The following is a 14,885-nucleotide window of genomic DNA, read 5'->3' as shown; positions in this document are numbered from 1 at the left end:
AAATGCCTGCTCCCTCAGCTGGGAAGGAGAATGAAAGCAGAGCCGAAGAGTCCCAGTGCCTCCTCACCCCCTCACAAAGCCAGGGATGCCCTTAGCTCCAGAGACTCCGCCCAGCCCCTGTGCCTGGAGGGGTGCTTCCTCACGGCCCCCCCTACCACCCCCGTGTCTGCTGGGCACTCCCACTGCCTGGCAGCTGTCTGTCCTGCCTGGCCAAGGGCTGAGCAGGAAGCACACCACTTCTGTGCAATGTCCATATCCGGGCACTTCCTTCCCGGAGATTTCCTCGACATCTGCAGCGATGGAGGATCCAGACACAGGCTGGGGGCTAGCGGAGGCAGCCCAGGAAGGATGAGCTGCAGATTCTAATGCTGAGAAAGCCCGAAGCCTGCCAGCAGCAGAGGGAGCCAGGCAGGATGGAGGCAGGGATCTTGGGGCTCGGTCTTAGAACAGATGGCTGGGGTTTATTTAGAACTCATAACAGGCAGAACTGGGATCTGTGAAATGCAAGCGGCTCGGGTGGCATGCTGAGGGCCAAGGTGGACACTGAGACCTGTAGCGGCTCCTAGAAGGCAGGGAGCTGCTGTGTGGGTGGACAGGTCGTGCAGGGGCGCTCACCAAGGAAAAGTTAGGGAGCAACCTGGATGGGCATGCCTCCTGAGAGCCATGGTTTTCAAAATTAACCCCAGGCCCATTAAAACCCATTAATAGTCATGAATAACATCCAGCATTTTGTTAGCATGCCCTTGCCAGGCACCACACAGTATGCTTTCTCACCTTCATTTTCACAATGAGAACACAGAGGCTTGGTGAAGGTGCGTGAGCCCTCAGGCCTCAGGGCTACAGAAGCCCAGGACAGGAGGGAGGGAGAGCCAGGTCCAACATACTCCTCCGCTAGGGAATTGGTGAGAGGAGCTTTGACTTACAGAGACAGGGTTTGTTAGGATAGGTGCAGAGGGAGGCTTTGGATGATGTGCTTTCATGTACACGCATGTACGTGCGGGTGGTGTGAGTATGTGCAGAGGACAGCAAGTGCGTGTGAAATGAGAACTTCCCGGCCCTGGCCGCCAAGGCACCAGGCTGCTAAGTCCAATATGGCTCACTCCACTCTGCCATCTGTCACCTCAGGCAAGTCACTTCCTCCCCCAGCTTCTCGGTTTCTCCCTCTTTAAGACGAGACAGTTGGTCTAGGATTCTTCCCAGCTCGGATTGTGTCTGCATCTATGATTTTACTGTTGGGTGGCAACTGGGGCAGAGTGGTGTGGGAGAGAGCGCCTGCAGATGTCAAAGGTCAGAGGCTGCCCCTCAACCTCCAAGGCCAAGAGCCAAACCCTGGCAAGGGCAGTGGCAACAACCATACTCCAGAAAACGAGTCACCTGTCTGCTTGTGTGGCGGGAAGCGAGGCACCCCTGAGCATGACTGGCCATGCCCATGCACCTTCCAGGCCTAGGCACCAACACTGAGGGTGAGTGGGATGTCAGGAATCCATGGTTCTGAGAGTAAGGCTGTCTGTCCTGGAAGGTGCAAAGCCCAGGCACTCAGTAGCAGCCCCCTCCCCTATCTTCTCCTCCCCTGTATGCATCAGCCCCTTGGAAATCAAGGCATCCATCCCTGACTCTGGTGGTGTACAAGGCTATGCCCCCAACAGGTGCAACCAAGGGCCCAATGCACCGATAATTTAGCCAAGAGTCCTTCTGCCTTGGAAGCCATTAGAAAACTGTAGCCATGGCTCCGTGCTACCCCCATGGTCATGGGCCTGAACAAGGGCTACAAGGTAACCAAGAACATGAGCAAACTGAGGCGTAGCCACCACCATGGACACCTAACCAAGCATGCCAAGTTCATGCGGAACGTGATCCAGGGGGTGTGCAGTTTCAGCCCTACAAGCACTGTGCCATGGAGCTGCTCAAGGTCTCCAAAGACAAGTGCACACTCAACTTCATCAAGAAGAGAGTGGGTACACACATGCAGGCCAAGGAGAAACGCGAGGAACTGAACAGCATGCTGGCTGCCATGAGGAAGGCAGCTACCAAGAGGGACTGAACGTCCCCTCCTGTCCCTGTCCCGTTCCTTTCACAATAAACCTCTCTGGACCCTCAAAAACAAAGGCGGAGGCAGGGACGAATTCAGCCAAGGCCATACAGCATGGACTGTAACGCTCGGGTCACTCCCAGGGATGGCAGAGGCCCTGTAGTCTCCCTCTGCATCCCAGGAGGGTCTGCTCCGTGATATGGACCTGGCCGGTCGTTCCAGTGATCACAAGGTGCCTGTTGAACATCCGCAGGGTGCACCTGATGTGTACCTGTGATGGAGACACATCCTGAAGAGGAGCTGGATGCCATGGCTATCCGAGGCCCGGGTCTTGGTGCTGAATCTCAGTGGAGACTGTCCACTGGCCTTGGAGTGAGTTGCCAGCTTCCAAATCTACTTCCACCTCCCACTGGTTCTCCTACAAATTTCTTAGCCATGGCTCCCAGGTTGAACATTGGTAAATTGTAACCCACCTCCTGGAAAGTCCCTGGAGGGACAGAAGCGCTCATCACAGTGCCCACAAAGCAGGAAGGTCACATATGATAACGTGGATGTTGGTGCTAACATGGGATGGTAAATGACGTGTGTCCCCCTCCCCCACCTGGCCATCCTACACAAGGTTCCAGGTGCTGTCCTTAACCATGCAGCTCCTGTTAGGAGAAAGCAGCTGGCTCTAGGTTGGGGAATCTAAGACCACACCGCCTCCTGCACTTGGACCGACAGGATCGAGTGACTAGCGACAGGCAGCACATCCAGAAGTCTGCCTCCAGCCAAAGACAGGTAGGGTGGTTTTGCAAAGCTGAAGAGTGCCGTGACACCAGCTCCAGGCAAAGACTGAGGGTGGGGGTGAGGGGTCTGGAGCCCCTGAAATGGCAAGCTTCCTGTTCCTAACTCTCACTGGCCCCTAAACCAGGCTCTCAACTCCCCCATCCATAACAGTGGAGGGGAGTGGCTACTGGATTTGAAGTCAGAACCATATTGGGAGCATGCATTAGTGAGACTGGGCAGCATGGGCTGAGGGACTGGCTGGCTGTGGGGAACTCCAGCCAGGAGGTCTGAGGCCACGAGGTTGGTTCTGACTGAGGAAAGTCCCAGGGTCTGGGAAACATGTCCACCCACCCCTGCCAGTCCTCACAGCCAGGGGGATGCAGGCAGATGATGTGGCTCAGGAGCTGCAGGGTGGGGCACGGCGTTCCCATGGGCAGCTATGCGGGGAACGTAGCAGATGGGACCGCCCCACTCTACGGAGGCACTTAGTGATACTCCAGGACAGCAGGGGGAGGAGGGCTGTGGAAAAGATTGGGGAGGGCAGGGATGGGCGGGGTGGAGGATGGCACGCCAGGAGCTAAGCAGAAAGGTCTTGAAAGACTTCCAGGGGACTCAGGCAGGTGGCAACCAAATGCCGACCAGAAGGGCCCTTCTAGAACACTTGAATCCATTTCTTTGTTTACCAGCCAGTACTTGAAGGACCCCATGGAGCAACCACCAAACTACAGATACACAGCGTGGCCTCGGCTGGGAACTCATCACTGCCCAGCCGTGTGGCTCAGGGTCAGTTTCTCAACTTATCCAAGGCTTGGATTTCCCCTTCATAAAATGGGAAGTCTGCCACCTGTCCCCTTGAACTGTTATGAGAAGTGGGCTGAGGCACCCAGAGCACCGAGCACCATGAACAGCATCCAGTGGCGCTTCCACAGACATGGGGGGGGGGCACTCTCAAGGCCACATGGGGTTAATTGTAGAGCCAGAATCCAGAAAACCCAGGTTCTGACCCAGCTGGCTTGGCTGTGTCCAAGACAAGACACACTGGGGCTGCGCCATAGGGGTGCCACACAGGAGGGAATTTCCCATGACGGAAGCTCAGGAATGTATTAGCCAGGGCTCCGTTTTGGGTGCTTTTGTAAGTGTGTGCCTGGGATGGATTAGAAGCTGGGCAGGAGTTGGATGTCATCATGATGACCCGTCCAGCCCACAGTCCACAGTCCATTCCAATGGCCAGAGGCAGGGCTGGGTACACAACTCTCAACACCCCAAAGCAAGGAGAGGAGCCCATAATGACTGACGGAGCACGCAGTTCACCTGGAGAAATGGGTGTTTGGAACACTTTGTCCATGAGGGTGTGATGGTTGTTAAGTGAACAAAGGTGGCATGTCTTGCAGCAGAAAGAAAAAAGGCAGGCAGAGCTGGGACATGGGCATGAGGGTGTTAGCAGAGCTGTCCAGCTGGCCCCTTCCTGACAACTGATCTGGCACCTCCATCATGCAGCTTCCCAGCCCTCTTGGTAGTTGCCATCCCAGGGTTCCTTGGGCCCCCTGAATTCACACCCCTCTGCCTGGACCTGGAGAGTCAGGCAAGCAGAGCGCAGGGAGCCTGAGGCTCATACACAGTGCTGGTCCTTAGAGAGCTTCCACTTACCCCACCCCCCCACACACACCAAAAGATTTAGTTACTTAATCAAAGATCAGAAAGAGACATATTCCGTCTGCTGATTCATTCCCCCAAAGCTGCAACTGCCTGGCTCAGAAGCCAGGAGGAGCCTGGAAGTCCTCCAGATCTCCTTCATGGGTGGCAGGTGCCTGGGCTATCTTTGCTGAACATCAGCAGGGAGTTGGACTGGAAGTGGAGCAGCCGGGATTAAATCAGCACTCTGAAACTTGGGATGCTGATGCTGCAAGTGGGTTAAATTCCTGCACCCCAGCACCGGCAGCCTCCACCCACTCAGGGCAACACAGCCTCCCTCCCAGAGAGCTCCTGGGATGTTAGAGTGATGGCAGAAACACAGCTTAGGCTGGGAGGAAGCTCCCAGTCTGGTGGGGGAGACATGGACAGGAAAATGTAGACTCAGCAGTAATGGCAAGCTCATGCTGACCAAGAAATGCTCCAGACCGGAACCCGATGGAGCAACACAGCCATCCTGTGAGACGACAAGGAAGACATGGGGGCTCACAGAGCTGAAGTGATTCATGTAGATCATGGAGGTAGGAGTAGCACCCTTGGTTACTAGGCTGCCTGAGTGAAGGAGAAAGACCAAGTGAGCAACCGGGCAAGCTGGACAGTCGGTGGCCCTGACCACTGGTGGCCATGGAGCGCCCAGCATCAAAGAAGGCTGTTGAGGAGTCGAGTGGCTTCATGCTTGAGGACCAGGGATACGAGTCCAGAATACCCTGGATGGGCAGGGAGCAGGAAGTGGTGGAGGTGGTGGGGGAGGGCAGGGGTATAAGGAGGAGGAGCCCTCAAGGAGGGAGGAGGGAAGCTGTGAGAGTTTGGACTGAGCAGCTTAAAAAGCCTTGAACCTGCCAGGGAGATGAAGACAGGAAACATCGAATGGGAGAAGCACCTGACCCCAAACTGGGATGAGATGGTGTGGAAGGGGAATGGGGAGCAGGCGAGCAGCAGGTCAGCAGCATACCCCCAGCCTGACCTGGCAGGGCACAGGGCACAGCTCCAGAGACGCCTCTTCACCAGTTTTGGTGCAGGATGAATGGATCTTTCACAGCTTGCCTCCTACCTCACCCCTCCCGGCTCTGGGCACTCGTCTACAAGTGGGCGACCTGGAAATCCCCTGTACAGCCATTGTAAGGATGAAGTGAGATATGGTACACACAACACCAAGCTAGACCTTTATTTTCACTTAACTCAGTAGGGAGTGATCATAGGTCCCACACACAGGCTTCATTTCCAAACATCTGGGATTGCCCAGGAATTTCAGTTATTGGTCTCTTGTATAATCCCACTAAAATCACAGCACATGCTCCCTGTCAGTATTTTTAAATTGACTGAGACTTGTTTGTGGCCCTGTGTGTAATCTTGGTTCACCTTCCATGGAAACTTGAAAACAAATGAGAAAAAAAGAATATTCTGCTACCATTGAGTGAAATATTCAATAAATACTAACTGGCAAATTGAATAATAGGCAATCTCCTGTCTCCATATAGACTTCATCTGCTTGTCCTGTTAATTACTGATAGAGGGACACCGAACTGTCTAATCAGAGTGTTGGATTTGTTCTTGCTCTGTGGATGAGGCGAGCTGTTTACTACATGTGTATGGCTGCAGGAAGGCAGTCTTATTGATAAGCTGACTCCTTTATCATCAGGGTTTTATCCCTGAGCCCACTTCTCTGATATCCATAGATATCCCAAGCTTCGTCTGACGAGTGCTCTCCTACTCACGACCAATGTCTCTTCTCTGTCTTTACATGTCAAGCTAGCTTCTTATGAAAGACCCTCACCAAAAAGCATGAGCTTTAACAGCAGCAACGCCATTATGCAAGGCTTAGAACTAAGAATAACAGGATCTCTGGGAAGGAAGCGGACAAGGACAGGGCAAGCTTGCCTCATATCCGTGGCCAAACATCTGGCCCCCAAATAAGGCAGAAATATTAGGAAAGAGAGCTAACTCAGCGCCAACTCAGCTGTTATCAGGGATAGGGAACCAACTCAAGGCTAAACTAGTCATTATTAAAAATCCCCGGTACTAAAATAAAATTGTCATCATCATGACCCTGGCCTTATAGGAGTCCACCAATCAGAATCCTGTAACTATGCTTCTTGCTTCTGTAATTGCGCTTCTGCTCCTGAACCCCATAAAAACCCCCAGACCCCAACCTAGGGCGCGCAAGTCTTCCAAGAGACTTTGTTGCCCCAGGTACCTGTGTATCTGAATAAACCTCTTGCTGTTTGCATCCGTACAAGTGGTCTCGTTGTTCCTTGGGAGGGGCCTCTCCAAAGGAGGGACACCCATATCGGGGGTCTTTCATTTACAGATGGCTTAGAGTTGGCTCCTGTGCTTACCTCTTTTCAAAAAATTATTTGTTTGAAAGACAAATTTAAAATGAGTAGATTCTTTTTATACTTAGCTGTGTGTTTGCTACTTCTGGGGCTATTCCTTTGTTTGTATACATCTAAGTGACCATCTCATGTTAGTTTCATCCTGCTTAAAAAAATTCATCAACATTTCTGATACTGAAGAACTACCACTGTTGAATCCTGCCAGTTTCCCTTTGCCTGAAAAACCCTTGATTTAACTTTCTTTTAAAAAGATTTATTTATTTTCATTGGAAAGTCAGATCAGATTTACAGAAAAATCTTCCATCCACTGGTTCACTCCCCAACTGGCCAAAATAGCTGGAACTGAGCTAATCCACAGCCAGGAGCTTTTCCCAGGTCTCCCACGTGGATTCAGGGTCCCGAGGCCCTGGGCCATCCTCCACCTCTTTCCCAGCTCACAAGGAACTGGGTGGGAAGTGGAACAGGTGGTACTAGAGCTGATGCCCATACGGGATAGGATGATTCACAGGGGTAGGATTGGCCAGTTGAACCATCGTGCCTGACCAACACATTTTATTTTTAAAGAAATATTCATTTTAACATTATTTTTACTGAAAAGGCAGAGAAACAGAGATCTTCCATCTGCTGGTTCCCTGCCCAGATGCCCACAACAGCCAGGGTTAACCCAAGCCAAAGCTGTGAGCCTGGGATTCAATCTAGGTCTTCTTTGTGAGTGGTGGGAACCCAAGTGCTTGAGCAATCACATGCTGCCTCCCAGGGTGTGTCTTAGTGGGGAGCAGACATGAGTGACCCCAGGCACTCTGGAAGGCAATGTGGGTGTTTCGAGTGGTATTGTAACTCCTGCAGGTGCTGTCACCTTCCCGAAAAGCTCGTCATTCTATGTGGACTTCAGGGGTGGTCCCCTCCCTTCCATGCTTCACCTGTATCATCCAGTGTCTTCTTGCCTTCATAGCATCTGAAGGGAAATCTGCAGTTACTCTTTATTACCCTATATTACATATCTTTTTCTCTGGCAGTTTGAAGTTGTTTCTTTATAACACTGGTTTTTAGCAAATTAATTATGACATGTCTTGGTGTAGTTTTCCTTGTATTTGCCCTTTTGGGGGCTTACTGAGTGATTTCGCTCTGTGGGTTTAATTTTCATCAGACTCGGAAATTGTGAGACTGTTATTGCAACATTTTTCTGCCCCTTCTTGGGGCTTCAATGACACGTATGAGAATCCTCCTGATATGCTATGATTCCATGAGGCTTTGAAATCTTGCTTGTTCCTTCTTTTTAATGTTCATTTAGTCATTTTTATGTATTGGGAGGGTAGTGACACAGGCGTGGATGGAGAGGGAGAGAGATCTTCTATCCCCCGGCTCACTTCTCAAATGCCTACAGCAACCAGTGCTGGACTGGGCCAAAACCAGAGGCAGGAATTCAATCTGGGTCTCCCAGATGGGTGACAGGGTCCCAAGTTCTTGAGCCACCATCCACTGCCTTCCAAGTTCAGCAGCAGAAAGTTGGATCATAAGTGGCCAGAAGCCATTGTGGTGGCACAACAGGCTAACCTTTCACCTTGTGGCACTGGAATCCCAAATGGGTACCAGTTCGTGTCCCAGTGGTTCCACTTCCCATACAGCTTTCTGCTTATGGTCTGGGAAAGCAGCAAATGATGTCCCTAGTCCTTGGTACCTTGCACCCACACGAGAGATCCAGAAGAAGCTCCTGGCTTCGGACCAGCTTAACTTCAGCTATTGTAGTAATTTAGGGAGTGAGCCAACAGATGAAAGGCTTCCTCACTCTGTCTCTCCTCTCTTTTAAATATGCTTTCAAATTAAAATAATAATAATAATAATTAAGCTTAAAAAATAAGTGAAGTATCCAGTACTCTAATATGGAACACAGGTACCTCAAGTGACAGCCTGATCCACTGTGCCACCTCCCTGTTCCTTGCTGGGTTTTCTGCCCTGTGTTTCATTGTGGATGGTTTCTGTTGTTTTGTATTCAGATTTGAGCATTCTTTTCTAGCAATGTCTAGTTTGCCACTGATCTGTTAAGAACTGGGTGCTTCTCTCACCTCAAAATTCACATGTTGAATCCCCAACCCCAAGGGGAACTAGTTAAGTCATGAAAATGGAATTGTGACTTCATAAAGGGAAACACCGGAAAAGGTTCTCTCTGTCTCTGTCTCTCTGTCTCTCTCTCTCTCTTTCTCAGAACACACTAACGAAATACCATGTTATTATGAAAGCATCCATTTGCTATCTGGGAAGAGAGTCCTCAGCCACAAACGTCGCTAATCCCACACCTCCAGCCTGCAGAATTTAAGGAAAGGGAGAATCAGTGTCTACCGCTTCAGCCACCCAGTCTCTGCAAGCCTGCTATGACCACCTGAGCAGGTGCTATGACCACCTGAGCAGGTGCTATGACCACCTGAGCAGGTGCTATGACCACCTGAGCAGGCAAACACGAAACCCTGTTCCATGACACTGAGCACCTTTCTGAATCCTTCACTTCTCTCTTCATTTTGTTCACATTTTTATTTAAGTCCTTGAACATACCGAACTTCATAATAGTTTTGTTAGTGGCCTGATGATACTGTTGTCTCCACCCTTCCGAATATATCCTAATCAATTTGCCTTTCTCCTCATTGTGGGTCACAGTATTCCCTACTTTCTTATTGTCTACTCCTTTTTGATGGCATTTTGACTTCTATACAACTGAGTGTTAAGATTCTATTACAGTTATTTGAAGACTAGGATTTTGTTGTAGTAAGGAGCTAAATTAGTGTGATGGCTTTGATGTTTATTTTTGGACTTCTAGAAGGTAGACTTGGCAGTATTTGTTTTCTTGTTAGGGCAAGAGTCATGTGTGACACCAGTTCCATGCTTCACGGCTTGCTGAGGCTTCTCACAATGGGAACTGCACCACTTCCTGGCACTCTCTGAGAGATTCTTGAGATAAGGGGCTGCGGGACTCGCTCAACAACTGAGTGTGGAAGGATAAGTAAGAGGTGAGGAAAAGGGTCAGCACTGTGGCACAGCAAGCAAAGCCACTGCCTACAATGCTGGCCTCTCATACAGGCACCAGGTTGAGTCCCTATTGCTCCACTTCTGATCCAGCTCCCAGTTAATGTGCCTGTTAATGCAGTGGAAGATGTCTCAAGTGTTTGGGTTTTTGCACCCACATGGGAAGACTCAGATGAAGGTCCTGGCTTTAGCCTGGCCCAGCCCTGGCTATGGCAGCCATCTGGGGAATGAATCAACGGGTGAGGATTTCTCTCCCTCTCCCTCTATAACTTTACCTTTCCAAATGAATAAATAAAATCTTTTAAAACAAATCAAAAAATGAAAGATATGGGAAGAAATTACTGAGTGAGTTGACGGTGGCATCAGACGCCAATGAGAAGACTGACCTGGGGGAGACACTAAGGGATTCTACATCAGATCCATTCAATTTTAGGAGCCTGTAAGGCGTTCAATGGAGGTATCCAGACCATGGTGCGACAGTTGGGCTAGAGCTTAACCTGCATCCCCCAAAGTTCACGTGTTAGAAGCTTGGTTGTCTCTTCCACTCTGTCTCTCCTCCTCTCTGAATATCTGACTTTGCAATAAAAATAAATAAATCTTAAAAAAAAAAAAAGGTGGGGAGTGGAGCAGTGGCCTAGTGGCTAAAGTCCTTGCCCTGAATGCACCAGGATCCCATATGGGTGCCGGTTCTAATCCCGGCAGCTCCACTTCCCATCCAGCTCCCTGCTTGTGGCCTGTGAAAACAGTTGAGGACGACCCAAAGCCTTGGGACCCTATACCCACGTGGGAGGCCCAGAAAGAAGTTCCTGGCTCCTGGCTTCGGATCAGCGCAGCACCAGCTGTTGCGGCCACTTGGGGAGTGAATCAATGGATGAAAGACCTTCCTCTCTGTCTCTCCTCCTCTCTGTATATCTGACTTTCCAATAAAAATAAATAAATCTTAAAAAGAAGAAGAAGAAGCTTACTTGTCAGGGAGGTGGGGCCTTTCAGAGATGGGGTCTCCTTAGAAGGGACCCTGGGACCCCAGTCTCCCCAGCTTCTTCCCACATATGCACCTACCTTTATAATGTTATTGGCTGAGCTGATGGGGGCACCATGCCCTTGGCCTGATTTTGAGCTAAGACAACCTCTTTTCTTCATATAGTGAGCCTGTGTCAGGTGTGTTATTAACAGAGAAATATGCCTGACATGCAATTTGCGCCTTTGGGGAGAGATCACGACTAGGGCGTCAGAGGTGTGGTCAAGCAGGTTAAGTCACTGTTCACAATGTTGGCATCACATGAGAGTCAGTCTGAGTCCCAGCTGCTCTGCTTCTGCTCCAGCTCCCTGATAACGAGCCTGGAGAAGCAGTGGAAGATGGCCCAAGTCTGTGGGGCCCTGCCACTCAGCTGGGGGACCTGGATGGAGTTCCTTGCTCCTGCCTTTGGCCATCTGGGGAGTGAATGAGCAGATGGAAGATCTATCTAGCTATTTAGCTATCTAGCTATCTAGCTATCTATCTATCTACCTAGCTATCTATCTATCTTCCTCTCCTTCTGTAAGACTATAGACTATAAGACTATCAAGACTATAGTGAGAGAACTCAGTGTGTAGCAGCTCAGAGCAGCTGATGACCACCAAGCATCTACCCACAAGGTACTTGAATCCAAGGGACAAGGAAGAAGATAAATCGAGAGACTGTAGTGAAAAGGAGAGATTAGGAAATTCTTCAAGGCTGGGCAGAGGTGGAACTCAAGGGAGGAGAGGAAGGACAGAGCGAGGAGAAGTGCTGAGAAAAATCAGAGATGAAGCTGGGGCCAGGAGCACAGAAGCTGAGAGCAGAAACTCCAGGTGGGAATGGCCAGTGCAGCCACAGGACACAGATCCATCAGGGGAGAGGGCCCAGACTGAGCCTACCCAGGGGAGAGGTTTGGCGGATCTGAGAGGGAGTTGTTGGAAGGATTGGGAGCAGCAGAAGCCGGTGATGTGGGGGACAAGAGTGTCTGCTCCTCATTCTAGGCCGAGGGTGTAAAGGGGGGACATTGATGATGAAGCCACAGCCGAGGGGCTCTGTGCCAGAGGGAGGGGTCACATGTGTGGGCTCGGAGGAAGGGCAGCAGAGGGACACAGGCGTGAGTCCCCAGGAGACTAGAGCAGTAGGCACAGTCACCAGGTGCTCAAGGACTCATTTTAAAGACACCAAAAAGAAGACTGATGGGGAAGAGACTTGCCTCGAACCACACGGGTGGGACTCGGCCCAAGGGCTCTTACCCCCTGCCCTTGAGCCCCAACCTGCCCTTCCCACTTCCCACCAAGAACTCGCTTGGAATCAGCAAGAGGAGCTGGATGTGTGGGTCCTGGCAGAGTGGGGAATGCGGGCAGGGCCTCGCGGCACATTCTGGCAAGGGGTGGTTGTTAGGAGAGGGGTTGGGGAGGAGAGGACAGTGTCGGGAGAAAAGCGAAGGCATCTCCACCCAGGCAGCAGCTGCTGGCAAATATGTCACAACTTGTCAAAGAGGCAGAAATAGAAGCATCCGGGAAGGGGGAGGGGCAGGTGGCATGCCCAGGCCCCTGGACCCACAGAAAGGGCAGAACCAGCAAAGGAGGGGCACAGGTCAGGAGCCTCCATCCAGGGCGAGTATCACAAACCACGCCAAGGGGTTCCAGGTGGCAGCATGGGCACCCCCACCCCCACGATGCAGCTGAAATCAGGAGCAAAGTGCAGGCTGGGAAGGAGTCTGCCCTCTCTCATCCTGCTGGCCAACCTTTCTACCCAGTCTCCTGGAGCCCTTCCTCCAGGCTCCAGGCTGAGGATCCTCTCACCCAGTGCTTGGATTTACCGATGGGGAAACCAAGGACCAGAGGGGAGACAGGGCGGCTGTGCCTCGAGTCTGCACCCAGACTTCCGGTCTCCTGCTCAGCCGCAGCCAGGAGCAATGAAGACCACAAGTGTGCACTGCGCCCCATCCGGCTGGGGGTGTGCCCTTATCTTTCCTCCCACACAGACCCGGCCACCCCCAGGCCCACACCTTTCCCCACCCCAAGGCCAGAGATGCCTGAAGGATGATCCTGCTCTGAGCTCCGGATTCCAGGCAGAGCCAAGATTTCCCAGTGGTTACCCGACGCCCAGCCCGGGGGCCTCAGTGGAAACAATGCGAGGCCTGCAGGGGCCTCCACAGCCCCTTGGATCTCCCCCATCACCATGTCTCCTATTATGGGCCTGATCTCTGCAATGCCCTGTCTATCTGCCTGGGGGACCGGACACCCCTGAGAAGCACCGGCTGCACCTTCCTCAGTGGGGGTGGGGAGGCCAGTGGGCACGAGTGAGCAAGCACCTGCCCCAGTCCCCAGGCCCAAGTTCAGGCTGTGTGAGAGTGGGCACTCTTCCCGCCGTCACCACCAGTCAGTCCCCGGTCAGTCCCGTTAGTTCCCTTGTCTGGGCCTCTGTTTGCCTTCATGCAGGGTACAGGAAGAGGGGCACACCAGCCTGTGAGTGTGTTCTCACAGCTCTGACAGCCCGTGACTCTGAGATCTGTTCTCACCTGCCAGGCCCCCTGCACATATACACAGTCAGCACCACCTTGCTCACTGGCTTGCCTGGCAGGTGTAGGCGTCCATGCCCCACTCCAATCCCCACCCCAGCCAGGCCACCTCAAGGACACCCGAAGCTCAGGAAGACAGAAAGCAGGGCTGTGTGGGGAAGCCACAGGCTCCCACCCTTCCACACCCTTCTTATTGCTCTGAACACACACACACACACACACACACACACACACACACACACACACTGAGCTTAGTCCAGCTCAGCAGGAACAGGAGGATGCTACAGGCCAGTGCTCCGTGCCTGGATGTGGTGGCAGAAGCAGACGGAAGGAGCAGGGGGCATTTGGGAACACAGTGATAGCCTGCAAATACGATCAGCCTAGCATACAGAACAAGCCTCCCCTGCTGGCGTGCCCCCCTCATCGGGAGAGGGGCTTCCTCTGGGAGGGAGCAAGCACGGCTGCCTGCGGGAAGAAGTGGCTGCAGCCGGGCCAGCCGGGGTGGGGATTAGGGCCGGACGCCCTGCTGTCAGGTTACTGCTGATGGATGGCCACTGGTGGCGGAGCACAAAGGCGGCTCTGTGCTGGGCACCAATATGTTCCCATCCATCAGAGGGCAGCTCCCGGGGCGGAGGGGCACTAGGGGCAGTTCCCCTACAGCTCGGCTCCAAAAGCAGGATCAGGTGGGCCGAGGCTGATCCTCGCTGCATCGGGGTTAGAGAGGGTGGAGTGTCTTTGGAGGCCCTGTGCCCCACAGTGGGTCTTCATGGGGTGCCCGAACCATCTTGCTCAGGCCTATGCCAACATACCTACACACCAGGATCTGGGAGACACAGGCACATGAGGTGGCCCCAAGCCCCCAGCCAAGCTCCCGGCCTCTCACCCCCCGATCCCCCAACCCCGCCAACCCTGTTTCCCTCTGCATAGGCTCTGCCTAGGGCCATGACTGCCCCTGCCCTGCCAGCTCCATCCTAGCCTAGACCCAGCGAGTTCTCACACAGGAAGTCTGCGTGCACAGAGGAGGCAGTGAGGAGGCTGGTCCCAGCTTTTGTCACTGGACACTGTGCCCCTCAGGTAGATGGTTTCACGTATGCACCTCCTGTCCTCAGCTATGGGAGTGATGAAGGCTGAGACCTCGTACCATCCAAGTCAGAGACCCCAAAAGCCAGCACATGGCTCCATGCTTGTATCTTGATGGAAAGAAAGAAGGAGGGAGGGAGAAAGCCCAGGTTGGGTGGCAGAGTGGCTGGGTGGCAGAGTAAGTGATGGGGGGGCCATTAGGGCCTGGCACATCTCGTGGTCATTGTGGTGGTGCTTGCCACAGCCTCCCTGCCTCAGTTTCCCCAGCCTCCACATGCAGGCTGTTCTGTCACCTCGACATGAGCCCCGAGCCCACACACATCGGCCCTCCCAACCCCTCCTTGCCTACCTCCCCTCACCCTCCACTCAGCCCCCAGCCTTCTGGGTAAACTGAGGCAAGGCTCATCCTTGTTCCCAGCTTTGATGGAGGGGGTAGACTGGCAGCCAGGC

The 14,885-nt window shown here is 52.6% G+C and overlaps 1 pseudogene; it reads left to right on the top strand.

Moving 5' to 3' along the window:
- The first annotated feature begins 1,742 nt into the window (after nucleotides 1-1,742).
- On the top strand, nucleotides 1,743-2,041 carry LOC105942538 (large ribosomal subunit protein eL36-like; annotated as a pseudogene).
- The last annotated feature ends 12,844 nt before the right edge of the window (nucleotides 2,042-14,885 follow it).

Source organism: Ochotona princeps, chromosome 10 (assembly GCF_030435755.1).
Source record: "Ochotona princeps isolate mOchPri1 chromosome 10, mOchPri1.hap1, whole genome shotgun sequence".
Classification (NCBI taxonomy): Eukaryota; Metazoa; Chordata; class Mammalia; order Lagomorpha; family Ochotonidae; genus Ochotona; species Ochotona princeps.
This window is presented reverse-complemented; position numbering and strand designations above follow the sequence as displayed.